A 5,697-nucleotide genomic window follows, 5' to 3' on the forward strand; every position below is an offset into this window, starting at 1 on the left:
GGCGTCTGTTTGTGTCTGTCAGTCTGTCTGTCCGACAGTTAAGAACATTTCCTTCAGGAACGACTATTAGTATCACGTTGATATTTGTGTCACTTACTAAGGTATACGGTTTCATGGCGGTGTGAAAGCTTCACGCTTCTGTGTCAACGCAGTCAAAAGATACAGCCGTTAATGCCACACATTTTGATATTTGGAAACTTACTCACCAAAAGTCATAGGCTACTTCCCATTGATCCAAAATCTTGAAATTTGGCAAGATGCTAGATCTCACAGTCCAAGTAAAGGAAAAATTCCGAAAACTGTTAAATTTCAATCACATATTACAAGTTACATCGTATTCATCATCCATCAGAAGCATAACAGAAAAACATTATTACATACCAATTTAAAAGTGTAGCCTGAAATCATGTTTTAGTAAATAAATAAAAATGTTTCATTAAATCTAGATATATAAACTGAAATGTCCTGCTCTTTTATTTTTGTATGTCCGAACTATTCTCAGGAACTATTGTACAGATTTTGATACGATCTCGGAATTGCAGGAACCGATATCTTACCAGTATCGATACCGATAAAAACGAAAAAAGTCATCGACATTCTTGATTCCTCAGTTGGATGAAGTATCTGTATACGTTATTAAGGTGGTCTGATTTCCACACAGCATGGTCTAGAGGTAGCGTCTTTAACTAGTGATCAAATCACCCTCGGTCCCGAGTTCGAACGTCACAAGTACTTAAGTTCTGAATAAAAATCATCAGCAAACGGCGGCCGAAGTAATCTTCGCTTTGTAAACCACCTCCTCAAAGAGGGCAGAGGAGCGGACAGAGGTTCAGGGTACTCTCTTGCTCTTGAGGTGGGAATCAGCCCCTAACAGGCGAAAGACTCAGCAATGACCAACGACATTAGGGTGCAGAAGGCACCGGAAACAATCCATTAAAGACACGTAACGTCTATGAACAGGAAGGTAGGGCAGAGGGTGAGTTACTGTGAACAGTTTAGCGACAGGGTTGTTCTCACCAAAATCGACAGAAAACCAACATCGAACACATCAGTTCAGTCGGAGGCGCAAGCAAAAGATGAACAGTAGGGCAAGTATATAAGGATACTGAGCGGGTAATTCAGCACGTAAAGGGTGCTGCAAATATAATAGTCATGGGGCATTGGACTGAGGGTGTCGGGGAAGAAGTAGAAGAAAGGGTTATGGGAGAATATAGGTTTGGTAGTAGTCCTTCTCACACTTGGCCAGGTTTTTTTCTTTTTTTATATAGAGATTTGTTTTAGCTTAGCAAAAAAACTAATATCACCGCCCTTTAGCTCACTCTATGATACAACGTTTAATATAAAGTTTAAATTTTACGATATTTCTGGCAGTTAACAACTACGAGTTTACGTCTGGGTTAATCAAGCTTCAATGGCCACCTTCCCATAGAAAGAGTGTTACTAAGTGCATTTAGTAAAAGAGAAGAAACCAAGAAACATTTGAGGGAAGCCTACAATGCATAGACTGTTAACGGTGATATTTTGTAAATGGTCGCCTTCCATGTTATCTTTGGACATACAATTTGGCCTGACTTTAATAATTTTACATTCAGATGTGATGCAGCTCTTTCCTTCCCAAAATCACTGAGATGGTCTTTAGCCAGAAGTACAGCTTTTCGCCTGAGGCCTGTAACGAACATTTCACAGGCTGAAATAGCCACCGATATTTACCACACTCTTTCCGTCAGACCGAAATAGCCAATGTAAATGACGCACCCATCTAAAGAGACTCAAGCACCAAAACCCGCTATGGCTTGTACAGGAGAGTATGCTACTCTGAGTGAAGTTTCTGCTATGTCTGTCATCAGACCGGCACGCGCTCTGGCCACATTTGTACGTAGCGCTCCGAGAGCTGCGGCGAGTGGGAGCTGTAAGCAGGAGCAGGGAGAAGCTACAGCTGGACGCAACCAGAGCGAGACAGTCGGCCTGTCACAGTCTACACAGCAGCAGCACTCCGACTTCTAGCCACGAGTGGCCTACCGGGACCATCCGACCGCCGTGTCATCCTCAGTGGAGGATGCGGATAGGAAGGGCGTGAGGTCAGCACACCGCTCTCCCGGTCATTATGACGGTATTCACGACCGAAGTCGGTCGAGTAGTTCCTCAATTGGCATCACGAGGCTGAGTGCAGCCCGAAAAATGGCAACAGCGCATGGCTCCTGGATGGTCACCCATCCAAGTGCCTGCCACGCCCAACAGCGCTTAGCTTCGGTGATCTCACGGGAACCGATGAATCCACTGCGGCAAGGCCATTGCCCACCGTCTACACACCTGTAAAAAAAAATGAAAAATGGAGAACCCCCAACATTCATTGCGTATTGGAAATTGATTTATACACAATCAGACTATTATGACGTGGAAATACGTTCACTGGAACATCATTACAGTACCAGCCACAAAGACCATATTACGTATTTGTCTTCTGTCGAAGAAGGAATGCTGGCTGAATCTAAAGTGGTCATTAGGGAAAAAAACTAAATTTGGAATAAATGGAGCAATAACAAAATCTTTTATTCTGGACATCTCCATTTATTTGCTTTCATGAAGACTTTTAATGCAAGGTGAGAATCATTTGGTAATAGATATGGCGCGCAAGATTGATACCATAAAATAAAAATTAATCCTGTAGAAAAATCGGCTTCAGGTTCATGACATTTTATGGACCAGACATGACTGACTGCTTTTCAGTAATTGAAACATTTCATTGTGACTCTACAAACAGATTCGAAGATTTTGCACGTTGAAGACTGATTTCGACTTATCTGTCAGCCTGTCATCGCTTTTGGCTGCTTATGTACCTTCACATTACCCACAATTTGAGCTGCTAGGCGAACTGTGTAGCAGCTGGCTTGATGACCTGTTTGTCCAATCCAGAAATTTACATGATTCTCATCAATGTTACTCCAAGAGCAATACTTGCGACTGCACAGTCAAATCGCTTAAGTTATTCCGATATTTGGTTCAACAAACGTGGGTCAACCTTTCTTTTATGAAGTTGTCAAAGTCTCTTAATATTCCTTTTAAGACATTTTAATTTGCATAAGACGATGTGCTTGGATCACGAACCATAGTTTCACATATATTACGCATTCTAAAATCGAAATGTGTATAAATTTGTAAACATCACAAATTAACGTTAAGTGCTCTCTATGTAAAGATTTCGTAGTTCTGTTCCATGTATCAGCTCTGTGTAATTTACTTATTTAATTAATTTATTGTTTTGGTGGAAAAATAAAAAGCTGAAAATAAAAAGTAGTGACAGAAACCAGCTTATGAAAGTATGCTGCACTATTCGCGCCTTGGAAGAAATCAGACTGCGCTGCAAACACGTGTTCCTAAATTTGGCACGTGCGCAGCTTTCAGCATGTAGACGTCTCACTGGTAAACCTGCTCGGAATAACGCAGTGGTGGGGATAGCCGGCGAGCTGACGAGATTTGCCTCCACTCGCAGAACTGGAACACGTCCTGCGAGCGCTAATCTTGACCAGACCTGATATATAGTAGCATTCAGAATTGATTCTACATGAATGGAAAAGTACTTAAGCTTCAAACGCAACAAGTTCTGTGTCTGTAAAACACGTAATATTTTTTTAAAAATCTGAATATATAGCTGGCGAACTGTGAATGTTAAAATCGTCATTTCCAGAGCTCCCCATAGTCCTTCAGCTTGAGGAGAAAAAACGCAAGAACAATAAACACCAAACTAAACATAATATGGAACACGAAAAAAAATTAAAAAATTAAAAAAAAACACTGGAAAGATTACGGGTAAATTGGTTCAGATGGCTCTGAGCACTATGGAACTTAAAACTACTTAAACCTAACTGACCTAAGGACATCACACACATCCATGCCCGAGGCAGGATTCGAACCTGCGACCGTAGCGGTCGCGCGGTTCCAGACTGTAGAGCCTAGAACCGCTCGGCCACCCCGGCCGGCCCTTACAGGTAGATTCAGATAGAGCCTGTTAACTGCTGCCAGTTATGAGTATCTCCAGAAAAATATTATGACTTAATTTATCCTCAGCATTCTGTCAGGCGCCGATCCTATTGGCTTTCCCAAGTTTGTGTAAGCCCACCGATCGATGTTTGTGCCACTTATTGCATCGTCTGGTTACGAGATGACCGAATGGATCAGGTTTCGGAACCTTACAAGGATTTCCAGGGAAATACTCTTAGTTTCGGAAGTTACAGTATGAGCGAACAGCTTCAGATATTTAAATCTCCCAACTGAAAGCCAAAGAGTCGACGTATCCGGTCAGCAGATTGTAGTGTTACATTGATTACGTTTTGTTCATCGCTGGTTTATGAGAAAAGTAAACATGACGCTATTTATTCTTCTACGACTGCTGTAACCTCATTAGATTCTGCTTCCCCCGGAATGTGAATAGCGCCTGTAGAGTACAGTACAGTCGCGTGCGATATTCACGGTACGCCTTCGCCGTCGCCTCGCATCCCACTCATCGCCTTACGGGCCGATGCACTCAGTCATCAGCCGCTCAAAGCTGCCCAGCCCGCCGTTGGTGTCACAGCCAGGTGAGGATCAAGCTTGCTGTGAGGAGCAGTTCTCACTGAGCAGATGTGATTCGAAACTAGGTCGTTTCGAGTCGGTTCTGTTGTTAAGTCTCACTCTGTCGTTTTCAGGTGATCATCCACACCCATCTATGCACTGGTGGGCTGGATAAGCGTTAGGCCTAAGTTGCGCTTTTCACAAAACGGAAGAATCCTAAAAAACACGTGTGCATTAGAACAGTAATACGTCACTAGAATTTGGGCGCTGATGACCGCGCAGTTGAGCGCCCAACCAAGCCAAACATCATCATCAACGTCACTAGAATTGAACACTGGCACATGCACCAGTATATTTACCCGTTAGAATGGTTCAAATGGCTCTGAGCACTATGCGACTTAACTTCTGCGGTCATCAGTCGCCTGGACCTTAGAACTAATTAAACCTAACTGACCTAAGGACAACACACACTTCCATGCCCGAGACATGGTTCCAGACTGTAGCTACCCGTTAGTCAAAACGTACACGTCATAAAAGGACATTTTTGCAAAAACAGAGAGTGATGCATCGGATATGCACCTATCCAATTTTTATCACGTTTCTCAGCAATCTCATAAGACATTGGTTCCCCACTTATACACTAGATACAAAAAATTTATGATACAGTCCATAGGACTAAACCATACAGTATAAAAGTAGCAAAGCGTTTAGAAATGTCTGATCTTAGTACTCACCAGTAAGGAAAGGTAAAGCAAGTTCCGTATTCCGGCCCTAACGAGCCACTTGCGCTCGACCGACCGCTGTGTCGACCTACGCCAATGGCGTTATCTGATGTGGTCAGCACACCGCACTCTTGGTTGCTATCAGGTTTCTTGGCCTTGTAACCGCTGCTGATTTGTCAAATAGCTGCTCTGTTGGTCTCACGAAGCTGACTGCACCTCGCACCATTCCACTCACCAATAAAAAAAACCCTGACAGTACTGAGGAAGCGAACCCAGGTACCCCCCACCCTTCCGCCCGTCATGGCAGTCAGACGCATTCACCACGCAGATACGGAGGTGGACAGTATTTGATCAATGAAAAAAATCGTGCTAGTACTGGGGAAGTGAACCCAGGTCCCCGCCCCCCTCCCCCCTGTAACATCATAGA

General features: G+C 43.4%; 1 pseudogene; it reads right to left on the reverse strand.

The window, feature by feature from the left end:
- Positions 1 to 2,179: 2,179 nt before the first annotated feature.
- LOC124623242 lies at positions 2,180 to 2,296 on the reverse strand (annotated as a pseudogene).
- Between the last annotated feature and the right edge of the window lie 3,401 nt (positions 2,297 to 5,697).

This window comes from Schistocerca americana, chromosome 7 (assembly GCF_021461395.2).
Source record: "Schistocerca americana isolate TAMUIC-IGC-003095 chromosome 7, iqSchAmer2.1, whole genome shotgun sequence".
NCBI classification, from domain to species: Eukaryota; Metazoa; Arthropoda; class Insecta; order Orthoptera; family Acrididae; genus Schistocerca; species Schistocerca americana.